The sequence below is a fragment of the Neofelis nebulosa genome, chromosome 5 (genome assembly GCF_028018385.1).
Source record: "Neofelis nebulosa isolate mNeoNeb1 chromosome 5, mNeoNeb1.pri, whole genome shotgun sequence".
Classification (NCBI taxonomy): domain Eukaryota; kingdom Metazoa; phylum Chordata; class Mammalia; order Carnivora; family Felidae; genus Neofelis; species Neofelis nebulosa.
In genome coordinates this window covers 85064779-85090329 of record NC_080786.1, presented here as the reverse complement: position 1 = coordinate 85090329, position 25551 = coordinate 85064779, and the positions used below count along the sequence as shown (strand labels likewise).

At 47.5% G+C, this 25551-nt stretch overlaps 1 long non-coding RNA gene across 1 annotated transcript; it reads left to right on the top strand.

Annotated features, from left to right (window-relative positions):
• The first annotated feature begins 744 nt into the window (after positions 1–744).
• LOC131511400 (uncharacterized) lies at positions 745–11798 on the top strand. The gene is made up of 2 exons (XR_009261505.1): positions 745–979; positions 11393–11798. It is a non-coding gene; the product is annotated as an uncharacterized LOC131511400 (long non-coding RNA).
• The last annotated feature ends 13753 nt before the right edge of the window (positions 11799–25551 follow it).

Below are 25551 nucleotides of genomic sequence, written 5' to 3'. Positions count from 1 at the left end.
AACCCAAGCAGTTTTGCAGAGGTGTCCCTTATGTGGCATCCCAAAGTCACTATCTACAACAGAACTCATCTCCACCATCCACCTGCCAAGCTGCGTTTTCCTCTCCGTCTCCACAGATGCCAAGGTGGACACCTGAAGGTCATCTGCATCTGGCTGGCTCCCTCCTACCCCAAGACCAGTGTGCACCAAAGCAGTCACCTTCCCCTCTTCTGCATGCCCTTGCCTGTTCAGGGTCTATCACCTGTGTTATAGCTGCTTCCGGTGGCTCCCTACCTCAACTGTGTAACCACTTTGCTGTTAGATTTACGTTTCAAAATACAAATCTGGCTTCTGAAATCTTCAATGGTCCCCCACTGCTGGTAAGGCCAAAGTCCACTGATCTCCTTTGGTCTTTCCAGCCTCATCTCCCAGCATTCTTTGCCACGTGTTCTAGCCTCTTGGGTGGACCTCACTATGGGCAGTCTCATCTGTTGCATTTTTTTTTTTTTTATGTTGTTACCTGCTCCATTCTGCTCACACCCCAGCACTCCGATTCTGTCCAGGATATCACAAATCAATCACTAAATAGTATCCTGTGGCCTCAGAGTTTTTAAACACATTTTTTAAAGGCTTGTCACTCAGTTCTAGCTTGGAACTTAGCTCTGGGAAAATCTGTACCATTGGCATATTTAAATTTTTTTTTCAGCTGAAATCAGGGAACTTACATATCAGACAATTTCTGTCTAGAAATATCCAGACATTGTGTTTATGGGTCAACTTGGTAACAGCAAACATGAGGCTTCCAGTCCTGGAGAATAGTGTTGTGAGCAGTGAGGATGCCATTTGATTAAATTCTCCTTCCAGAATTCCTCTAGTGTTACAGAACAGAGGGCTCCTTCCAGCAGCTGGAACCTCCAGCAAAACCTGTCCCCGAGTGACCACTCATGAATCCGACATGACCGGCAGCTGATACATGGCCTCCTTACAGCTTCAAAGCCTGGTGAGTCTGGAATGAAGAATGAGGCTTCCAGGCCAGGGAATTGGAAGGGCGAAAAAAAATCACATGGGTGTTGTCCTTGCCATCCTGCTGATGGGTAATTGTAACTCATCCTTGTCCTTCGGAAGGGTCCAAGTGCAAACACCAGGGCCAGTCTGTATTGGTTTTCTTCCCACTCTACTCGCCCCTCTCCTCTCCACCCTAGTCTAACTTGCTACCCACTCAGGGCTTATTGAAATCCTTTCTTCTGAACATAGGGAACTAGGACATGGGGCCCCATACAGTGTTGATGGAACCTTCATCCTCACCGGTTTGCATACCAGAATTAAGTACTCTGCTGTCTTGTCCAAAGCTACAGAGACTGTTTTGTTTTGTTTTGTTTTGTTTTGTTTTGTTTTCTTTTGCAGAGCATTGTATAAAGGCTCAGTTCTTCTCAGACATCAGTAGGGCTGAAAACTTGGGCAAATGCAAAGAAACGATTTTTTCAAAAATAAGAAAGACGTTTGTTTTTGCTTAAAATCTGCCATTACTAACCTCTCCGATGTAAAATTCCTGTTGGGTTTAGAAACAGTGAAGTATAAGGGACAGAGAACGAGATGGAAGATTTCCCCTTAATCTGGAAAGGAAATTAGCTCCTCGTTATGTTACAAAATGCTTCTTTTTGATGCTCACTCACCTGTACCCTAGGGCCGTTAGGAAAAACTATTGCTGTGTTTGATTTCTACAGTGCTTTGAATTGTAAGTAAGAAAGCCCTGTGAGAGGCATAGCTTAATTTTAGAAACTTGAAATATTGAAACCTCAACTTATTACACAAACAAAAGAATGCATTTTGGCAGTGTAGACTAATCTGGAACATTGAAAAGATGAGTATCACGCAGCACTGAGAATGTGATTTGATTTACTGAGGTTTAGCCTAGCATTTCACGTAAACCTTCCATGGCATAAATCAGTTAAGGATTTTTTCATATTGTATTGATTAGGATTAGGTTTGGGTTTAAACAAGGTATAAGTTTGGTTCTCTTGTGTAAAAGTCCAGGTGGGTGGTATGGGGCTGAATCACCTCCCTAGTATATCGGACACCCAGACTTGTCCCTTCATTCATTTATTTAATCAGTCAGTCAGCAAATATTTATTCAGCATCAATTAGGCACTGGCATTACAGCAGTGGGGGAAATATGGGGAGACACAAAAATCTCTGCCATCATGAGGTTTGCATTTTGATCCACTGTGCATGGCCTTGAATTCAGGGCCTGAGATGGCAATATCTCTGCATTCTGGGCAGTAGGATGGAAGAAGGAATAAAGGAGAAGGAGGAAAGAATGCACTTATGTAATTTCTTTTTAAGTTAATTTATTTATTTTGAGACAGGGAGCACAAGTGGGGAAGGAGCAGACAGAGAGGGAGAGAGAGAATCCCAAGCAGGCTCCACCAGCGCTGAGCCCAATGTGGGGCTTGAACTCACAAACCATGAGATCCTGACCTAAGCCAAAGTTAGACGCTAAACAGATTGAGCCACCCAAGCACCCTGCACCTATGTAATTTCTTAAGAAAGCTCTTGGAAGCCAGATGATTCTTTCCCATTCATTCTATGTGGTGATTGGTCATGTGGCCCCACCTAGCTGCAAGGGAAACTGGGGAATGTAGGTTTCTTCTTCCTCTCCTCCTCTTCCTCTTCCCCCCCCCCTCCTCCTTCTTCTTCCTCTTCTTCTTCCTCTCTTTCTTCTTCAAGTGGGAATGTAGTCTTTGTTTCCAGTGACCCCCACGAGCCAGCTGAAAATCTATTATTAAGGAAGAAGAGAAAATGAATAATGGTGGGGGGCAGGGGACTACTGGTATCATCCACAAATAAAACTTGTAATTAAAAAATAATAATACATTTTATTTAATATAGAAAATCCAAAACATTATTTCAACAAACAACCAATAGAACAATTATTTCACATTCTTTCGTTACTCAGTCTATAAAATCCAGTGTCTATTTCCCACTTCCATCACTTCCATTCTCTCGCTCGTTCACGCACACCGTATCTGAGTTCCGATCAGTCATAAGGCAAGTGACCCACAGCCACACCAGACTGTACGACCTCGGAGCCTGGCAACTTGAAGTGTGCCTCACAGGCCAGCAGCACGGGCAGCACTGGGGAGCTGGTTAGAAATGGCGACTCTGGGCCCCACCCCAGACCTACTAAATTAGAATTTGTATTTTATTTTATTAAAAAAAAAATTTTTTTAATGTTTATTTTTAAGAGAGAGAGAGAGAGAGAGAGCACGGGCTGGGGAGGGGCAGAGAGAGGGAGACACAGAATCCGAAGCAGTCTCCAGGCTCCGAGCTGTCAGCACAAAGCCCAACGCAGGGCTCAAACTCACGAACTGTGAGATCATGACCTGAGCTGAAGTCGGATGCTTAACCGACTGAGCCACCCAGGTGCCCCTAGAATTTGTATTTTAATAAGATCCCTAGGTGATTGGTGTGCACATTCAAGTATGGTGGGCACTTTTCCGTATTTCTTTAAAAAAAAAACATTTTTTTTAGTGTTTTTATTTATTTTTGAGACAGAGAGAGCATGAGCAGGGGAGGGGCAGAGAGAGAGGGAGACACAGAATCCAAAGCAGGCTCCAGGTTCTGGGCTGTCAGCACAGAGCCCTACGCGGGGCTCGAACCCACAGGCTGTGAGGTCATGACCTGAGTTGAAGTCGGACTCCCAACCAACTGAGCCACCCAGGTGCCCCTGTATTTCTTCTTCAGATGAGGATGTGTCAGAGTCCAATAAAAAGTCCAGAGACAAGAGAAGCTACTCCCAGCAAACTCTCTGCACTCAAGTGTGGGAATTTGTCAGACCCCATCCTTCCTTTTTCAGATCCCTTTAGATTGCTAATTTGACCTTTCGAGAAAGGGCAGCTTTAAAGACGTTACATTCAAACAGATCTATTAATTTTGGCTAATTGACCAAAGGAGAAACCGGAAAAACCAAACAACATAGAATTGTTGGATTATAAATATATTTCATTTTAAATTCAAGATACTGTGTAAGTTCGCAGCGTGGTGCAACCATCACCCTCGTCCGTTTTAGAACATTTTCATCACCCTAAGAAGAAATCCTGTGTCTCTTGTCAGTGAGCACCCCTTCGCTGCTAGCTCTAGGCAACCACTAGTCTACTTCAGGTCCCTGTAAATGTGCCTATTCTGAAAAGCATACCTTATGTGGTTTTTGGTGATTGGCTACTTTCTTTTAGCCTAATGTTTTCAAGGTTCGTCTTTACTGGAGCCTGTATCAGTACTTTATTCTTTTTTACGGCCGAATAATACTCCACGGTATGGATATATCGTATTTTGTTTATCCCTTCAGAAACTTGTGAAGTTTTCGTATCGAAGACAGAAAGAAGCGGAACAAACAGTAAGGCGTTCAGGGTCACAGAGGATCAGAATTGAGAGGAACCTCAAAAATCACTCTCTGCCTTGTTTTCCATGCGGAAAACCTGAGACCCAACAAAGGGGAGCCATTGGCCCGGGGTCCCTCAACATCAGGGGTCTCGAGCTGTGGTGAGGACCCAGGTTGTCCTGACTCCAAGACCTGTGCTGTTCTCTGCTGCCATACATCCAGGGCCTCGGGGCTCTCCTCCAAGGTGGCCATGGGAGCAGTCATCCCTGGTGATAGCAGAGAAAGGCACGAGAATTCTCATCTCAAACTTGGCTTCGGTTTGGAAAACGGTTTGGAGTTCAGAGCCCCAGGTGGATTTGGAGTGGGGAAATACAGGGAGACTCAAAAATCCCTGCCATGGCGAGGTTTGCATTTTCGTCCAGTGTGCATGGCCTTGGACTCAGGCCATGAACTCAGTTACTTCTGGAGAACTGTTTCGAAGAACTGGGAGCGAGGGCTCCGTCTGATATTCTGGACCTCCCTCCGTTTCACTTTTGGCCACGTCTCTCAACCATCAGGAAGAATGTGCGAAACACTCAGGAATGAAGGGACCCACTCAAACAGAGGCCGAGGAGGGAAGACGACTTGCCCGAGGCGCAGCCCGTGTTCACAGGGCACCGTCTGTCTGTGGTTCTTTTGCCAGTCGGGGCCTTGTTTGCAGGCAACAGAAGTAGGTTCTTGCCCATGATGCCACCACCTCAGGACACTTGCTGCCTCTTCTCGGGACTCTTGACTGCCACCACCATCATAAATAAATCTCGGAAACCTCTGTTTTCAGGCTTCGCTCTCAGATTCAAAAGCTCAGGCATGAACCCGTGATAGACTGGGTGCCTTGAAGTGTGGAGGGTGAATGTCTGTTCCCCTTCAGCCTCCGCCACAGCGGGTGGGGCTGTGCCTCTCCCCTATTTTGGGATTCTTCTAAATTAGGCAGATTGGATAGTGGGTAGTCAAAAAACAACAGGTGCCCATGGCAGATATAAATATAGTGTTCTCCAGTGAGGAAAAACCAGAAGCTGTGTCCCACCAAGCAATACTGATGTTGGGCAGTGACTCAGGGACGCAGGAGCCGGGAAAGAGGGATCTGGGTACTTGAAAGAGGCTGAGGAACTTTCTGGGGGAATGTGACCCATTCTGTCTTTCAGAGAGACAGACGTGAGCTCAGTGGCAGACGGGGGTCCAATAGAGGATGAGCCCGTGAGGAGCCAAGAAACGAAGTCGTGTGAGGAAGAACTAAAGTAACAGGGGCCATTTAACCCTGATAAGAGCCAGACGCTGGGGAACAAGGAGGGTGCTTCCACTGTCTTTCAATGCCAGAAGACCCATCATGGGGGAAAGGTAGTCCAGAAGGCGTGGCTTGTACTGAGATGGGGAATTGTAAGGAGGCAGATTTCAGCATGATATGAAGAGGTTTCTGGCAACCAGAGGCAGCCACCAAGTAACTGGAGTGATTCAGAAGGTGGGGACCTCTCCGCCCCTGGAAATGTTCAAGCCGGAGTCTGGGAGGTGGGTGGGTCAGCCTCTAAGGTTGCACTGGCCAGGACAGTGGCCAGTAGCCACATGTGACGCTTGAGCACATGTTGAAATGATACTTTTTGGATATACTGGCCCAGCCCAGCCCCGGTCTGAGAGGCCGAGGAGTAGGATCCGGCAGGCATGGGTTCTCCCTGACTTACCAGTCAGGCAAATCACCCTCCCCTGGGGAGAAGGAAGGTCAGGAGTCACTGTTTCTCCCAGTGCTGCCAGTGGAAGGGGGTATGTGGCAGAAGGACCCTTACGTGTGCCTCGCCTTAACCTCTAGAAAGAGTCCAGTGTCCAGTGTGGCGGGATGGACAGAGACTGGGGTTGGGGGTTGAACACCCCAGGGTCTGCCTGGGGGGGCTACTGTGCCTTGGGTGTGTTCTGTCTTCTCGCGGGTGCTAATAATGCCCACATGGGCACACACGCAGCCGAGTACATGCTAAGTGTTCAGCACAGAAAGCCATTGTTGGAGTCCTTGACCACGACACTTGGCGTATTACCCATGACATCGAGCAACCTGGGAGTCGGGGCCGAGCTTTTTCCGATGACATACAACTGGTTTTGTATCTGAGTTACAGAACTGTGGGATTTCAGAGCCGTTAGAGGTCCCAGATACCATCTCCGTGTGGTGCAGATTAGGTAACTGGTCTGTAGGAGGGGAAGCGCGGCGGCAGCTAGGAGGAAGGCCGGGAGGGGGTTTTAGGTGACACGTGTGACTTCTCCCCCGTCTCCCCCCACCCCTGTCAACACTGCTTCCTAGACCTAGTAATTCAGGAAGGCAGCCTGTCCGACCAAAAGGCAGGAAGTCCACCGGTCCCACTCCCATCCCGGTGGCGGCCACCGGCTGGTGGCGGCTGCTTCTATTCTAGGCCAGGCAGGGACCACACACCCTTCGGGCATGCAGCACAGGCCCGACTGCTCACTTCATTCTAGGAGGGGCCACATTTGGTCTATTTCTTAGTTGTTTATATTTTTCTCATATTTTATATCTCTGTGACAACTTCATCATCTCAGGTTCCAGGGGAGATATTCCTGACCCAGCATCTGGGAAGAGAGATTTTTTGTGATTCGTTTTTTCCCATGCTTTTCCCACTGCTTTTACTGTTCAGGAACTGAAAAAATATTAAGTTTCCTATTTTAATACGAATCTATTGCAAACTCCAAGTATTTGATAAGAGAATCTATTTTTCCTCAGACATTTTGAAAAACAAATACTCTGTGTGATGTATTCATTAGAGTATATTTTACAGTATCAGGTTTTATCTTAGAATAAATTTGAGCCAAAGTTTCACTATCTGGGAACCAGAAGTATGGTATATTTATTTGATTGAACCCTTGTCTCTGTGTATTGGCATTTCTCTAATACCTTTTTTGTTTACACAGCATACATATAATTTACTCTAGAGAAGTCTGCTCCTCAGAGAGTGACAGGCGTGACAAGAAACAAGATATTTTTCTATTTGAAGAGAAATACAGATGGGGTGCCTGGGTGGCTCAGTCGTTTAAGCGTCCGACTTCGGCTCAGGTCATGATCTCACAGTTCGTGGGTTCGGGCCCCGCGTCGGGCTCTGTGCTGATGGTTCGGATTCTCTGTCTCCCTCTCTGCCCCGCTCCCCAACTCACGTATGCTCTCTGTCTCAAAAACAAATAAACATTGAAACAATTAAAAATAAATAAAATGTTTCAAAAGAGAAATTAGGCAGATGGGGTGGAGTTCGCTCACAGTTCGCATCCACAGCACAGATGAGGGACAACTTCAGAGGTGGAGTCGGACTCAGTTTTGCCCACTGAGCTGGAGATCTTGGCTCCGAGGCCCTCCCTCTCAGCTGCCTCTTCTGCAGCCCTAGGGGTCCACTGAGCCACGTCACTAAGGGTGGCGCTGGGATTAAAGGAAACGCACTGGCCCTGTGCCCGGGACACTAGTGAATTGCAGGAGCAGCTAGCTGGAAGCTTCAGAGAGGTCACCGCCATGGAGGAGGGGATGCTTTTGAACAGGGCCCTGCTGGCACTGATGATCCGTACCTCTTTCCGGCAATTGCAGCTGGGTGAGGTGCCTCCCAAACTGTGAACGCCCAGCTGCTTTTTAGCTTTTTAGTAGGAAAAAAAAAAAAATGAGGATCCTGTCACTCCAGGTTTCCACGTTGTCCTTTCGGCTGATTAAACAGTCATCCTTCGGTGCAAACGTTTGAAACTGACCTACTCCAACGAGGCCTGGTCCAAGGGAGGTGGGCTTTCACACTGAAATGCTCTTCTGATGTCTCGGGTTGGCTGTTTCTTCTCCTTTATTCCAGGTCCTAAATCTCAGTTTGATTTGTGATGTCTGGGTATTTATTTTAAGCAAGCCAGCCTGGACTTCATCAAAGTGGCAGTATTTTAGGGAATCCGATTGCAGGGCTAACGTCTGAGGTTTCAAAGGGTGTCAGCTTCAAGTCTCTGACCTCCGCTCCAGAAGGGTAGAGGTAGGCACTAAAAGCGGCCATCTTTATGGAGGATGATAAGCAAATGGGGCTTTCTCCTAATGTGACCAAAAGACCCCGCAGGGAGGGGCCCAGTTGAGGTCAGTGCTGCATTCGTCACCGTGAGACTCCTGCTTTCTGCTACGTGTCTACTTGCTCCTAGCAGAGTATTTATTGAGCACTTACTATCCGCCCAGCTCTGTGCTGAGTGCTGAGGGGAACAGACCTAACACATGAAAGACTGTACCGTGTGGGTGCTGGCTCCTTCCCCAGCTTCCTAAGCCATGCTGACTGCATCCAGAGAGCTTCTCGACCGGAGGGGGCTCGCGCTTGTTTTGGTAGCACAATCCCAATAGCTGAAGACCTGGAATGAACTGACGTTTAGCACTCTAGTTCAACTCTGGGACTAGAACACCGTCTGAAACCCTACCCTTCTGAGCTGGGCCCCAGACAACTGGCTAATCTCTTGCCACCTTCTCCGATGCTCCCCGTATGTTCAGCTGGGGCTTTACTCCTGTCTGGGTGGCGACCAGCCCGAGTTAGGTGCTGAGTATTGCCACTGTCTCACTGGCCCGGCAAACGGGCAAGACCAGTGCAGACGCATCATTTCCCCAGTTCCTCAGCTGCTTCCCTGTGTGTGTCCCCTTCCCCCTGCACAGAAGGGCACTTCCCACTCAGCACCGAGCTAGGAACCTGAGAATCACCTTAAATCATTCCTCCTCCCTCTCTGCCACCATCCAAGTAAAGTTGATGGTCAATTTCTCAAAGCTATGGATTCCTCTCCGACCACACTGCTACAACCTCAGCTCAGCCCTCCTGTGCCTGTCTAGCTCCCTATCACAGTCTCGGCACCCAGCATAAGGCCTGACACATGGCTGCTGATAATACTTGTTGAGTCAATGAATGAGAGAGTGAGTGAGCTGCTTAGACCTTCCACGATGATCTCTCTAGTCTCACTCTGCGCTCGCTCCAGCTCCCTCTTCACCTGGCACCCATCTGAACTCCTTCTGGCCCCCTGTGTGCCCACCCCTCTGGGAGCCTTCTCTCGTCCTCCTGTCTGAATGAGATGGCTCCTCCGTGCCCCAGAGCCCCACACGCCCAGCCCGTTCCTCTAGAGCACATATGCCCCTGCACTGGCATTGCTTGTTTGTGCACCAAGTGTTCTCTTTCTGGACACTGAGCTCCTCGAATCGGGGTCTGTGTCTTACTTATCATTGCGTCCCCAGCACTTCACACGTAGGAGGCGCTCCTTCAATATTTATTGACTAAATGAAGGTCTAGGAAAGCCTGCTGCTGTGCCTAACACCTTGCCACCCTTATGTCTCTAGTCCCTCCCCTATCACCACCGCCCAATCCGTCTGGATTTTGGCACTGGGGAAATCTGACATGCAGTGGGTCTATGAGTCTTGGGACCAGCTCCATATGGAAGTTTGTTTTCAGGAACTGGTGTCACCCATTCTGGTTCTTGCCCTACGTTGGGTCACTTGGTATAGAGTGTCCTGTCCCGCACAGTAGGGTGTGCTTTGGTGTTTTTTTGATCTCCCAGGGTCTATCTAGTGCCGTGCCCTCTTCTGACATTTGCTGACTGGGTCTCTATTGTGTTCTGTGCTGGGCTGTGAACCCTGTGGGGCAGGGGTGACATCTAATTCATGTCTTACCACCCTCTCCCAGCCCCGCAGCACCCAGAACGAAGACCTGTTGGTACATAGTAGGTTTCTAGGAAAAGGCAGGTGAGGTTGATCAGAAGCTGGAGGGACTCAAGGTGGGTGGGGCTCTGGGAATGAGGATGGCTGGAGAGGAGAACCCCAAGGGTAAGGAAGGAAAGGAGAGAAGGGAAGATCTTCCTCACCAAGGGTGTGGATGCAGGACGAGCTGATGTGAAGGACCTTGGTGGGAACAGCAGGCACACGGAGGGAGGGAGATGGGAGAGCAGAGAATCCTGATCCACGAGCCCATGGCCAGGCCTCCCGGGCAGCGGAGAGCCACAGAGCGGTGCATGCCGGGCACGGGGCATGGTGCATCCTGCCCTCCTCCGGCTGCAGGGGCTCTTGGTCTTTCTCTGCCCCCATTCCCCACATGATGCAAAGCTCTTCTCACTCTTTTATAACAATGTAAGCATCAAGTCAGTGAGCTCTTTATGCTCCCTCTAGAGAGGATGTGGACCAAGGGCTTGTTCTCTTCATCACTGTCACCACCACCCCTGTCCTCACCATGTTTCACACCTGAATGCCACTGCATGGTTTACCTGGGTGTTCACCTTTATGATCTCACTCCAACGGTCATGGCTGCCTTCTTTCACTTTATAGTCGAAGATACAGAAGCTCAGAGAGGTTGAAGGGCTAAGCCAACGTCACACAGACATTCTGGGGAGGGGCAAGGGGGCGTGGATTGATAAATCTGCTCTGGGAGTCCTCTTAGGAGGTGTTGGCAGGGGCACAGCCCAAGTCTGTGCGCACACACGTCAGTGTGTGTGTCTGTCCTGATTTTCTTCGTGTGCACCTGCATCTGTCTGTCGTGTCGGGAGTGCGCGGACAACTCAGCGTGAACCTTTGTAGGTGTGCATGTGTGGGACTGTGCTGGGAGTGTCCTCGGGGCCGTGTGTGTGTGTGTGTGTGTGTGTGTGTGTGAGTGTGGCCTGGGCGCATACACACGTGTGCACACAGGCACTCCGCCTCCTTCTCAGATGTCTTGGCTGTGGATTTGACAACTGAAACCCAGCTGCGCTCTGGCCGGGACACATCCGCTGTGGAAACCTAGGAGGAGCTGACAGTCCCTAAAGAGGGGTTACACATGCTGCCAGCAAGCACTCCTGGCCCACTGCCTAATTCCCTGCAAATGCTCTTTAAATCTGTTTCTAATTTGGACTCTGCCTGTCCCTGCCCCCTCCCAGCCTTCCCCACTCCCCCAACTTGCCTCCAACCGGTCAAATTATGCTGAATAATGGCTGCGGAGGGGGGAGTGTGCTAAAGGTCACCAGTGGGCTGTTGGAGGGTGTAATAATGTCACATTTTAATTTACACAGGGAACCGGGCGGGCATCAAAGCCAATAAATTTGGACTGTACTCGCGACGGTGGCCAACGGCAACTCCTGGAGGTCATGCCACTTGCAGGGAAGAAATCACTGTCACACCCCACGGTCCACTGGGCTTGAGCAAACCCATGTTCTTGCGAACAGATGCAAAATCCAGCATTTTCTGCCTGCAAGGGAACTTGCACTTGGAGACTTGCAGCATCAGCAAGAATCTCTCCAGTTGTCTGAGCATCATCACCCAGATGTTCTGGGTATTAAGAGTCTCAAGCAAAATACGTCGTCCATATTTTTTTGCAGCCCTGTGAGATACTCAACACCACGATGACCCAGATCCATGGGAAAGTGTATACAAAGCAGAGCGGGAAGAGCCGAAAGTAGAGTTGTGTGTATATACGGATGGCAGCTTGAGAAGCTTATTTACATTCGAGAAAGGTGGGGAGGGGCTGTGGGGGACATCTGTTGGAACCGCGTTCATGTTGAGGGGTTGGGGACGTGATGTGAGGTACAACTTAATAATCAATGCAGACTTAAAATGCAAAGGTGCATTCTTTGAGGCACCTTGAGGACCAATGGAGTCCGGAGGTCAGGAGGTCTGGAGATGGTCACTTCTCATCTGTGCTGTGTGGCCAGGTAGCAGGGGAAGCCGGGAGCGGGACGAAGCGCGGGCTGTGGGTGTCTGGAGTCCTTTGCAAGTGAGGCCGTGGCTGTGGTGATCTGGTGAGAGCCCGTTCCCTCCCTCCAGCATCCTGAGAGTCTGCAACTGGCGTGTGCTCCAGGGGCTGCCGCGGGGGCCTGGCGTGCTGCCCACCCCTCAGCTGGCTCCGCAAAGACAGGAAGGTGGGGTTTGCAGTCCTGGGGGCCACCGCCAGGAAGCCTTAAGGCTGTCAAGACTCTGGAGCACACGCTTCTCCATCTGGTGGGAAAGGAAACGGGGGGGAGGGGGGAGCTGCTCGGGGCTGAATGACACCCTGAGGGCCTCTGCTCCCCTTTCCCTGCCACACACCGGCCAGCAGCCCCCCGGGATGCCTTGGGAAGAGCAGCGAGGAGGATCCCACACTTCTGTCGCGCCCCAGGGCCGGTCTCTTATTCCATCTCTCAAGGGGCTTCCTCTTCGTCTCCTTTTCATTTTTAAACTGTTGCCCTTTGTTTAGTTGTGTGTGATGCTAAGGACTTTGCATATGTCAAATAACCTGCTCCTCCAGGAACCCCGTTCTCCACCCCCCTCTACAGTTAGTGGCGGTCACAACACTGGGTTCTGACCAGTGGCACACGAACAGAAGTGAGCTGCTCCATACAGAGCCCGGCCCGTGAAAAGCTCCCCAGAAGCACTCTCCAAGCCCTTTACCTTGCCCCCAAGTGGGGGGGGGGAGGGACGGGGACCACCCCCAGATGCCCTTGGAAGCCACAGATGTAAAATGGCTCCAGAATGCCTGTGTGGAGAAAGACTACCCGGCCAGCGTGTTCCTTGCTCAGTCCCGAGCAAGAAAGAAACATATCCTATTGTGTTCAAGCCATTATACTTTTTGAGGTCTGTTTGTGATACTGGTCAACCTACCGTAAGTAACCAATTAGGAATTTTCACTCCCATTTTACCGATGAGCACACTGAAGACCAGACAGGAAAATAGATTGCCCAAGGTCACGCATTCAAGAAATTGCAGGGTCACAATGCGAGACTAGGCCTCAGTGGTCTTAGGGTCATGTGAGGTGTGTGAATTTCCCTAAGGATCACCGCAGGGGAATCTACATGCAGGGTGTGGCTTTTCCTCATTTGTGAGACCACAGGAACCTTTTCGCTATAGAGCTTCTCGTGCTGCGACTAGCATGCTCCGGAGACACTTTAGGAGGGGTAACCTCCAGTGTGGTGCCTGTTGCGGGCTGAATTGTGTCCCCTCAACCCCAACAAAAGAGATACATTGAAATCTTAACTCTCAGTACCTGGGAATGTGACCTGATTTGGAAATAGGGTCTTTGCAGATTTAACCAAGTTAAGATGAAGACTGCAGGCAGGCCCTCATTCCACCCAACTGGTATCCTTATAAGAAGGGAAATGGGGACACAGAGACAGATGGGCACAGAGGGAAGATGCTGTGGAGACACAGAGGCACACAAGGAGAACGCCATGTGAAGACAGAGGATTGGAAGGACGCATCTATAAGCCAAAGAACGCCGAGGATTCTGGGCACATGCGAGAAGCTAGCAGAAGCAAGGAAAGATTCTCTCCTAGAGCCATCGGAGGGAGCGTGCCTCGGCCAACACCTTGGTTTCAGACTTCCAGACTCCAGAATCGTGAAGGAATATATTTCTGTTGTTTTAAGCCACCCAGTTTTGGGCACTTCAGTACGGCAGCCGTGGGAAATGAATACACCTACCTCTAGCTTCTTTCAAGACCGAAATTTCCTGGCAGTGTTATTTTACTGATAATCATCCAAATGACTGACTGGGGTGGCTTCAGTTTACCAGAACACAGATAGAGAGAGGAGCTGGGAGGGACACGTAGCAGCTAAGAGCATCAGCTCTGGTGCCCGGCTCTGTATCCCACTTTGGCCTCTTGACCTCTCTGTGCACAGCTTGTTTTTCCTTCTATGGGGTGTGGGGTGGCGATAACAAGGCCACAGTCGCTTCGTAGGTTACAGGGAGGGTTAAATGAGTTAGCACATCTAAAATACCTAGACTGGTACCTGGCGTGTAGCTAGTATTTGCTCCTTTAAAGTTATCCATCCAGGCAGGATTGCGCGGTCGCTTTAGAGATGGACAGACATGACTTTGAATCCAAATTCTGCTATTTACCGACAGTGTTACCTTGAGCATTGGCTTATTTTACTAAACGTCAATTTCCCCATCTCTACAATAAAAGTAACGCCTGCTGTGGAAAGAGGATTTCCAAGGAACGTAAAATTACAGCTCTCAAACAGAGAACAAATGAACACCCGTGAAAGATTTTCGCTTACCATTGAATGAACTAGAGAGATGTTACAGTTGGTTCAAAGGAGAACCCAAAAAACAGACACGTGTAGGTGAGAATACTTGAAATGCATTTTCCAATGGACACAATGAACTGGCCTTGCTTGCACAGGGGAAGGTTGCCTGGCTCATTTGTGTGTCCACAGTCAAGAACCGCTGTGTGTCCTCTGTCCCCTACCACTTACAGAGCTGCAGAATGAACTCAGAGGTTCAAAGGGTGTGCTCTAAACAATACGTACTTTTCTCTTAGAGACATCCAGTAAACTTTCTTGCTTATTCCAGGTTTCCTTCTGGTCTCTCACATGTTTATATGCACAGGGTTGGAAACAAGATAGATGAATATATGAAAAAAGTTGCTGAATAAGGTATGATCCTATTTTCATAAGAACAACGAGCTGTGGGGTTTTATGTATATATATATATATATATATATATGCCAAACGAATGAGTAGGTGTGCATGTATATGGTGGATTAATATAGGGGCGCCTGGGTGGCTCAGTCGGTTAGGTGCCCCACTTCAACTCAGGTCACGATCTCACGGTCCGTGGGTTCGAGCCCTGTGTCGGGCTCTGTGCTGACAGCTCGGAGCCTGGAGCCTGCTTCGGATTCTGTGTCTCCCTCTTTCTCTCTGCCCCTCCCTCCCTCTCTCTCTCTCTCTCTCTCTCTCAAAAATAAATAAAGATTAAAAAAAAATTAAACTTCTGCCTTGTTTGAATAAAAACAAATACCTGCTCCACAGTGTATTGTAAATGAGGAATGTCTGAATGAGAAATATGTCTGTGGTGCTTGGCACGATGCCAGCGTTCAATAAATGGTAGGCTTCATTATTATTATTAATGTATATTCAAAGAGCCCAGAGCCTCCAGGCCTGTTCTTGGAAGAAATCACTAACAGGATCAACCATACGGCTGCCCGAAGATTTCTCCCTTTGAGAGAAGCTAGTTTTGAAACCTTGGACTAGTGTTTTGGGACCCACTTGCCTGCCCCTTACCCTCTCGAGATCAGAGGAAGTCTCCTTCCTGAGTTACGGCCTCGGGGTGGCTCCTGTCTGCTATGTTTTCTTAGCCCTGTTGGCAGACCCATGCTTAGACCCAGCTGGTGACAAGCTCCTTGACCACAGGACGGAGGCCTGGCTGGCCAAACTCTACCTGGAGGGGTTGCCTAAGGTCCGTGGCCTCCTCCAGCCCAGGGTGGGGCTATGAGTCATCGTCTGCTCCAAATGAGTGTGATCAGCCTTCCCCAGCCAGGGAAAGGGGACAACAACATGCAGAGACATGCAGAGACCAATGTCTCGCAACATGCGGAGACAACATCGAGCTTTTGATTATGTAAAACTGAGTATCTAATCTTATCCTCTGACTCATCCCCAAGGGGCAGCCTTGGTACATTGGAGAGGCCATGGGATGGAGTCAGCACACCTGACCCTGATGCAGGTTTGACCATTACCTGGCTTTCATCACCATGAACCGAGCCTTAGTTTTCCCATCTGCCCAATGGGAATGAGACCAGTGTTTCTCTCCAGGGGCAGTTGTGAAGCTCAAAAAAGGTGGTGTCTGTGAAGGCACTTGGTGAGGTGTGGAGTTCTGTGGAGACTTAGTTCTGGTTGATCTGGTGAGGCACTGCAGGCTGGTTAATACGCTGTAATAATAGCAAACGTCCTACGGTACTTATCTTATTACTCAGGCCATGTCGTATACGCTTTACTTATATCTTAGTTATTCAATATTCATAGCAGCCCCATGAGGCATGTGTTATTATCCAATCCCCACTTTACCGATAACAAAACAGAAGAGGTGAATAACTCCCCAAACCTTTCCTTTCCTTTTCCTTTTTATTGTAGAATATTTCACCACATAGAAGAGTACCAAGAATACTGTAATAAAAACACATACATAACGGGTGCCCCGCTTTATTACTTACCAAACTCCTGGCCAATTTGCTTTATCTCGATCCCCTCCTCTCCCTGGATTCTTCTGAAGCAAATCCCAGACATCACGAGTATATGTATTTCATTTTGTATTTCCATAAGACAGAGATTCTTCCAAAAACATTAACCATGAAACCGTTAATCTTTTAACCACGAAACCTAACACTTTTCGACGCTAATTCAATAATCCTTAGTATAATCTACTATTTGGTTAGTGTTTATATTTCCCTGATTATCTTCTACATGAAAAAAATTTATTTGAATTGGGATACAAATAAAGTTCATATATTGTAAATGGTTGATAGGTCTCTTACGATTGTTTTAATCTATAGGTATCTTCCTCTATTTTTTTTTCTAGCATTTTGTTTGTTATTGCTGCTTGAAGAAGCAAAGTTATTTGCCCTATAGAGTTTGCCACAGTATGGATCTTACTGAATGCAGTTCTATAGTTTATATGATTGTGGTAGTTCTATCCCCTAGATTTTCTGTATATGGGCTGCCCAGAGTCCGTGTTTTGGATTTTTTTAGCAAGAACACTTCATAGGTGGTGTCCTGTTTCTCCCTCCAGCATTCCAGTTACTAGCCTCTCGGCTTCCCAAGATGCAGGACGCCATCTTGAAAGAACATGTGTGAATATAAGGACACTGGGATCCAGTGGGGCAAAGCCGGAAAGGAAATGGCTCAAGAAAACTTGAGGTCTTGAACTGTACCCACTGTTTAGTTGGGAGGGCTCCTCCTCCTACTAATAACGAGCATCACTTCTTGAGTGTTAGAATGTGCCAAGAAGTGTTCTCCCCGCTTTTACTGTAAAAACCAGTTTATTCCTTCTTAACCCTAGGCAGTCAGTGCTAATAGGTATTACAGTTTAGAAAAGGGGAACCAGGGGGATTAAATCACTTGCTCCAAATCTCACCACAGTGTTTGTCAGAGGACACAGTCCTGTCTCTGGCAGTCCTTGACTCAGGGACTTTCCAGGCCTATATCATCAGCACACTTTGAAATGCTGCCTTCTCACTCTGACTGACCCTTCGTGATCTCAAAATAGTGTGGCAGCTACAAATTCCTCTTTTATCTTTTAGGGAGTTTGCCTCTGGGATAGCCACTCACTTCCAGATTCCTCATCTCAAGGTCCCCTTGTAGACATAAGAATTATGCTTTCTTGTCAGGCAGTACGTTGCAAGCTAGATTCACAAATATGGCTGGCCCATAGGCCTGGAACCCTCAGCCTTCTGGAAAATGCTGCTTGCCTGTCTCTTGATGCTAGAGGACCACGATAATGCTTTGTTCTACAGACCATCTGTAGGGACTGTTTAGTTCAACCGCTTTACAAAATACAGGTCCTAGGGTTGGAGGTCTTCCTACCTAGCTCTGGGGCTAAAGCCATAGATCTCTCTCTGTTTCACCTGCAGAACTAGGATGATGATCTTTGTATGTTACAGGGATGTCGCTGGCCTAAGACTCCTCTTTAGAAAAAAGGGAACTAATAAATATCACGTAAAAGCTTCAAGAACCAAACCTCAATGTTCTACTGTGAACCAAACCTCTCTGCTCCAGAAACATGGAGCAGGTTGGAGTGGGGTTGGGGTGGGGAGGAGAGGGGGAGAGTAGAGTAGCAGGGAGCGTCAGGACCAGCTACATAATTTGCGGGATTATTGCAAAATGAAAATGTGCGGCTCCTTGCTCAAAAATTATCAAGAACTTCAAGGTAGTGACAACTGAGCATTACACAAAACATGGGGCCCTTCCGAGTTGGCTCTTGCTGGAACTTTTTGATGCACCCAAAGCACTTTTATAAATGGTGTGACGTTTATAAAATGAGACCAGCTAGGCTGGTATAGCATGCTACTTTTAATATTGGCTCAACTAACTCTGAACTGTGGGATATCCCAGATAGAGGTAGAGTCGGAATAAACAGTGAGTATCCCGGGGGAAAATCTTAGGGTATCTAAAGACCATACCGTGGTAGTAATTGCCAAGTACGGTGATTTCTGCCTCAGAATGAAGGGGCAGGGGCAAGTAGTGTGTGCAAAAAGCACTATTTATGACTTCTATATACAAACCCTAGAAAGAGCGGCCCCGCAAAAGCTTCCTGGTCTATTCAAGATGGAGAGGAGGTAGGGTAAGGAAGCATTGCCCATGGTTGGTTTCGAGGAGGCTGAGACACAGTGCCTGTGATTCTTTGTGGAAAACAGCAATATGAGGACAGACATTTGGCAGATGTTTATCAAAGTAAAAGAAGTCTGGAAATGTGGAATGGCGGCCGCAGATGAGATTTCTCTGAGGAGAACCCTTGGCAGAATGGAACGTTCCCCTCTTTAGAGGAGAAGTTGACCCCTACAGAGACAGGTCATACCCAGAAGTTGGAGCAGGAATGTTTGGAGTTGGCATACCAGGTGGTTTTTCACCAGCTATCTCTACAGGATCTCAGAGACTTCCATCAAGAAGCCCAGGGATACGAATCCACATTGCCCAACCCAGGGCATCTAGTTCACAAACCATTCGCATCTAGACTACTGGGAGATGTGCTCCGGGAAGTCTTCCACGTGCGTTACCGTGGGGCCAGTATCCCCAGAGGTGTATGATGTCTTCAGCATTTTTCTCCTCTGAGGTTGCTGGAGCATTCTGTAAAACAGCGGCTGTCCCACCAGTGGTCTGGGGGTCCTCCGTGGGAATGGCATGGACTTCTCTGCTATGGTGAGGCCTAGGTTGACGAGGGACATTCCGTGTCCTTTTTTCTCCTTCCCCATGCAGCATCCCAATGAGTTCCCTTTAGGAGATGAAATCAGCTTGGAGCAAAACCACTCCAACTCCAGAAAGCAAGACTTGGTCCTCCTGAAAAGTTACTTAATGCAGCTTTAATGCTCATTTAATCTTTAAGTCTGGCCGTCCTTTTTCCTGGCCCGATGGTAATTCACTATGGTTGTAAATAAAAGGTAGAGGACAGTCGTGATTGAGGGCACAGGATTTGTAGCCAGACTGCCCGAGTTCAAATCCCACCTCTGCCAGGACTAGTTGTGTGAAACTCAGCAAGCTACCCAACCTCTCTGTGCCTCAATTTCCTCATCTGTAAAATGGGGATAATATTATGGATTGTTCAGAGAGTTATGAGTTAATATAAGAGAAGTTCTGCTGTGTAATACGTGTCATTATTATTATTTAAAAATTTTTTTAAACGTTTATTTATTATTGAGAGACAGAGAGACACAGAGCGTGAGCAGGGGAGGGGTAGAGAGAGGGGGAGACACAGAATCCGAAGCAGGCTCCAGGCTCTGAGCTGTCAGCACAGAGCCCGATGTGGGGCTTGAACTCACAAACTGCAAGATCATGACCTGAGCCAAAGTCGGTCGCTTAACCAACTGAGCCACCCAGGCACCCCTATAAGTGTTGTTATTATTAAGTGACAGCAAGGATCCATTAAAAAATTAGGCATATTTATTATGAAATAAAAAAGATGAGCTCACTAGTTTCTCAATAGCCTGGTACCTAACCTGGGGTAATTTTTTGGTTTGTGACTAAAATGTTGAGTATTAACTACCTAAAAGCAGATTCCCAGTCGACTCTAAAGTCATTATCCCTCGTTTCCAGATGAGCAGATTCTTTCTTGCTTTGAAAGAAAAATGAAAAGGAAAGAACTGATTTCTTTTGTGGAGTTGGATACTTTCCAGAACCTTACGGCCAAGCTTTAAATTGATGAATGACTGAACTGCCGGTGGAGACCCTGACTGGCGGGGACCACTGGGATGCTAAAATAAAACGATAGAAAATGAAGACAATTCAGCTTGAGTTTCCACAGGGGCATTCGATCCAACCAGACTTCTTTCCAGAGCAAATGAGACCGGAGGGAGCCAACACCTTTAACAATATCGCTGGTGTCGCCTCCTGAAGGGCCGCCATCCCCAGATGGAAAAGGACATAAATAGTCAGGGGAGAGCCGACAAAGGAAAGGTGCCGGCCTGGGGAGCGAATTGCTTCGTGCCACTTTTGAAATGACAACGGGTTAGAAGAAAATGAAGCACGATGTAAAACAGGAGAAGAGGCTCCCTGCGTGTAAAGGGATGCCTCAGCCCTGGGTCAGCAAGGCCTGGACTCATCCAGGTTGGAGCCGCGTGTGGCCCCTCAGGTCCTTGGCCTCGTCTCCCTTGACATCGGCTGTGCTTTGCTCTCTGCACAGAAGCGAAACGCTGACACTTTTAACCATCTACCCCAGTTAGGAAATTTAAAGAAATCAACTTTATTATAAAAATAATACACGCGGTTTGGAGAAAGCTTGGGATACAGAAAGGTAGGAAAAACAAGGAGAAATTCTTCAACTCTCACTACCTAGAGCAAACATTTGTGCAAAGTTTGGGGTGTTTTCCTCCAGACCTAAAAAAAAAAAAAAAAAAAGCCAACCAGAGTGGTTAGGAGGGAACAAAATATCTGGTTGTGATTCTATCTCACTTAATATTATTTCATCCTGTATAGTATTACAAAAACTTCGCAGATGTAGTTAGATGGCTGCATAATATTCTATCACATAGAGTCATTATAAATTAACATTCTTTTTATTTTTTATTATTTTTAAAAAATTCTTTTTTTTTACATTTATTTATTTTTGAGAAACAGAGTGAGACAAAGCGTGAGCAGGGGAGGGGCAGAGAGAGAAGGAGACACAGAATCTGAAGCAGGCTCCACGCTCTGAGCAAGTGGTCAGCACAGAGCCTGATGCGGGGCTCGAACACACAGACTGTGAGATCATGACCTGAGCCGAAGTCGGACGCTCAACCGACTGAGCCACCCAGGTGCCCCTTAACATTCTTTTTAAAGGACGTTTTGAGGATTGCCTTTTTCACTAATATAAGCGATGCTACCATGAACACTTTTTAAATAACTGCTTTATTCAGATACAGTTCATGTCCCATAAAATTCACTCTGTAGGGGCACCCGGGTGGCTCAGTCGGTTAAGCGCCCGACTTCGGCTCAGGTCACGATCTCACGGTTCGTGGATTCGAGCCCCGCGTTGGGCTCTGTGGTGTCAGCGCAGAGCCCGCTTCAGATCCTCCGTCTCCCCCACTCACATTCTCCCTCTCTCTCTCTCAAAATATAAATAAACGTTAAAAAAATTCACTTTGCAAAGCCTACAGTTTGGTAGCTTTTAGCCTATGCACAGCTGTACGACCCTCACCACTGTCGAATCCAGGACATTTTTATTACCTCAGAAAGAAATCCTGCACCCACCCCTCCTTCCCTCTAGCCCTTGGCAACCCCGCGTCTGTTTCTATTGCTCCGGATTCACCTACTCTGTACCTCATGTAAAGGGAACCGTAGGGCATGTGGCCTTTGTGTCTGGCTGTACTTTGCATATTTTCAGGATTCATCCAGGCTGTCACGTGGATCAGTACTTCATTCCTTTTTATGGCCAGATCGTACTGCCCTGTTTAGACGCGCTACGTTTTGATTATTCAGTCATCGGTTGATTTAAAGACATTTCTACTTTTTTTGGCCGCTATGAATAATGTTGCCGTGCACATTCACGTAAAGCTTTTGGGTGCACACGCACTTTCAATAATCTCTAGGCTATACCTAGGAGTGCAATCGCTGAGTCATACGCTAACTTGATGTTCAACTTTTTGAGGAACTGCCAAGCTGTCTTGCAAAGAGGCTGCCCCAGTTTTACATTCCCACCATCCGTGTGTGAAGTGCCAAGTTGCTTTACCTCTTTGTCAATACTTATTATTTTCTGTTTGTATTTTTTTTTTAATTTTTAAAACGTTTCTATTTATTTTTGAGACAGGGAGAGACAGAGCATGAGCAGGGGAGGGGCAGAGTGAAAGGGAGATACAGAATTCGAAGCAGGCTCCAGGCTCTGAGCTGTCAGCACAGAGCCCGATGCGGGGCTCGAACTCGCGGACTGTGAGATCATGACCTGAGCTGAAGTCAGACACTTAACTGACTGAGCCAGCCAGGCGCCCCAGTTTGTGTGTGTGTGTGTGTGTGTGTGTGTGTGTGTTTAAATGGAAACTTCAATGTTTATATATTTTTGAGAGCGAGAGAGAGACAGAGTGTGAGCCGGGAACAGGCAGAGAGAGAGGGAGACACAGAGTCTGAAGCAGGCTCCAGGCTCTGAGCTGTCAGCACAGAGCCCATGTGGGGCTCAAACCCACAGACCATGAGATCATGACCTGAGCCGAAGTCGGATGCTTAACCGACTGAGCCACCCAGGCACCCCAATGTGTAGTTTTTTTTAATAGCCATCCTACTAAGCGTGAAGCATCTTTTCGTGTGCTTTTCGGTCATCCGTATGTTTACCTTTTTTGAAGAAATACCTCTTCAAACTCATTCCCTATTTTAAAGTGGCGTTATTTTTCTTTCTGTCGTTTGGTTGTAAGAATTCTTTTAGATTATGGATAAAAATTCCTTACCAGATACGTGCAGAAAAATTCAAATGTTTTCTCTCATTCTGTGAGTTGCTTTTTCACCTTCTCCATAGTGTACTTTGATGCACAACAGTTTTCAGTTTTGATGAAATCCAATGTAGTTATTTTTACGTGTCCGTTTGGTAGCATATCAAAGACTCCACTGCCTAGACCGCGGTTGCAAAGATCCACACCTTTGTTTTCGTCTGAGAGCGTCATAGTTTAGGTCTCAGAGTTTGTGGCTCACGGAAATGCCCAGGGTTGTTTTCTAGAGGAGAGTTTGCAGAGTTAAATGGTATGAAAATTTCGATGTGTCTGGATGCGTATTGCCAAATGGCTTTCCCAAGCAGCTGTACCGATGCACTTGCCCGTTAACAAATAGGAGACAGCCCAGTGGACCGCACCTTGTGAAGCTTTCTTTCTTTTTTTTTTTTTATAAATTTTTTTTTTTAACATTCATTTATTTTTGAGACAGAGAGAGACAGAGCATGAGCAGGGGAGGGTCAGAGAGAGAGGGAGACACAGAATCCGAAACAGGCTCCAGGCTGTGAACTGTCAGCACAGAGCCCGAGGCAGGGCTCGAAGCCACGAACTGTGAGATCATGACGTGAGCCTAAGTCAGAGGTTTTAACCAACTGAGCCACCCAGGTGCCCCTCAATTTGTGTATTAAAAAAATTTTTTTTTAGTATTTATTTTTGAGAGAGAGACAGAGCATGAGTAGGGGAAGAGCAGAGAGAGAAGGAGGCACAGAATCTGAAGCAGGCTCCAGGCTCTGAGCTGTCAGCCCAGAGCCTGATGTAGGGCTTGAACTCACAGACTGCGAGATCATGACCTGAGCCGAAGTCGGACGTCCAACCGACTGAGCCACCCAGGCGCCCCTGTGAAGCTTTCTTAAGGTTCCTACTGATCTTATTCAAGGAGATGTAACCGCATTCCAGCTGTGCTTCCCCCAGCATTGACCCTTTTCTGACCAATGGTTTTTAGGTATCAAGATACTCAGCAACAAGCAGAGTTTGTAATGTGGTTGTCGTTAATGTCATTGACTAAACACTGAGATTGCCATGGAATGATTTAGCTAACTGTTGAAAATAAACACCACTGAGCATCTGCTCTATGCAAAGTGCTGTGGAGGGCGGCGGGGGGGGGGGGCGGTAAAAGGAGGGGAAGGGAGTACAAAGATGACCAATACATAACGCCATCATGGCCAGGGCTCATATCCCAGTATGAGGAAAACTTCCTACATTTATAATGAGCACTCTGACAACCATCTACCTAGGGCCCCTCCAAACAGCTCTGGGGGTTGGCAAACAAAATGTCATCCCTACTTCAATGATGCAGAAATCAGCTCACAGGCAAAATGACTTGCCCAAAGTGATGCGGCTAGTGAGGCAAAAAGCAAGTCAACTGATATGTATTGAGTGTTCACTGTGTGCCAGGCACTGGTCTGGAGATATACATCACTGATGAACGGGGAGCTTGCATTCTGGTTGAGGGGAGACAGATACGAAGAGGTCTACAAATAAATTTTAAAATATTCATGGGGGTGAGGTGGAGGCATACAGCCTTACCTAGTGTGTGAGTCAGGGTTCTCCCAAGAAACAGAATCACAACTATATATATATACACACATATGTATATATCTATATATATACACACACAATATAATATATAAAATAATGTATTTGTTATAGGCAATTGGCTCACAAGAATATGGAGGCTGAAAAGTCCCCAAAATCTGCAGCTGGCAAGCTGGAGACCCCCAGTTATGACGGATGGCATAGTTCCAGTCTGAGTCCCAAGGCCTGAGAACAAGGAGAGTCAACTGTGTATCTTCCTGCCTGAAAGCTGGCAGGCTCAAAATCCAAACAGAGCCAGTGTTTCCATTTGAGTCCAAAGGAGGGTCAAGTCTGATACATCAGCTCAAGTAGTCAGGCAGGAGGAAATTCCGCCTTACCTGAGGAAGGGTCTGCCTTTTTGTTCTACTCAGGCCTTCAACTGATTGGATGAGGCCCACCCACATGAGGGAGGGCACTCTGCTTTACTCAGTCAACCACTCCCAAGTGTTTATCTCATCCAAAGCACCTTCACAAACACACCCAGAATAGTGTTTGCCCAAATATCTGGGCATCCTGTAGCCTAGGCCAAGGTGACACATACAATAAACTGTATCACACGTAGCATTGGTGAAAGCCTAACTGAGGTGGTGACATTTGCATTAAGAGTAACCAAGTAACCTTGGGGAGGAGCTTTCAAGGTAGAGGGACTAACAAGTTCTAGGGTAGAACAATCCTGAATATTCCAGGAAGAGCAAAAAGATCAGTGTGGCTGGAAGGAGAGGATTAGTAGGAGAGGACACTGGAAAGGGGGGGCAGGACTGGATTATGTGAGATTTGTAGACTGTCATGAGAAGTTTGGATTTTATTCTAAGTGGGAAGGCATTGGGATGAAAGAAAGACCATGGTGATAAAATGAAACGATAGGTAGTGTGTGTGTGTGTGTGTGTGTGTGTGTGTGTGTGTGTTGGGCAGGGAGACCGGTTGCAAGGGCAAGATGATAGCAGTTTGAACTAGGACGGTGGCTGTAAAGGTGATGGTTAGAGGTTGGGTACATTTTGGAAACAGAGCTTGTAGAACTTATTGGTGGATTGAATGCAAGACCCAAAGATAACGGATGAATCAAATATTACTCCCAGATTTTGGTCCGAGCAACTGAGTGGATGGTGGGACCAAGATGCAGAATGTTTGCTGGGGCTTTGGGGTAACGGGTGGAGTTTTGGAGAAAAGGAGAAGTTCTCTTTTGGCCTCATTAAGTTTTTTGTTTTCGTTTCTTGTTTTTTTGAGAAAAAAGAGCGAGAGGGGGAGGG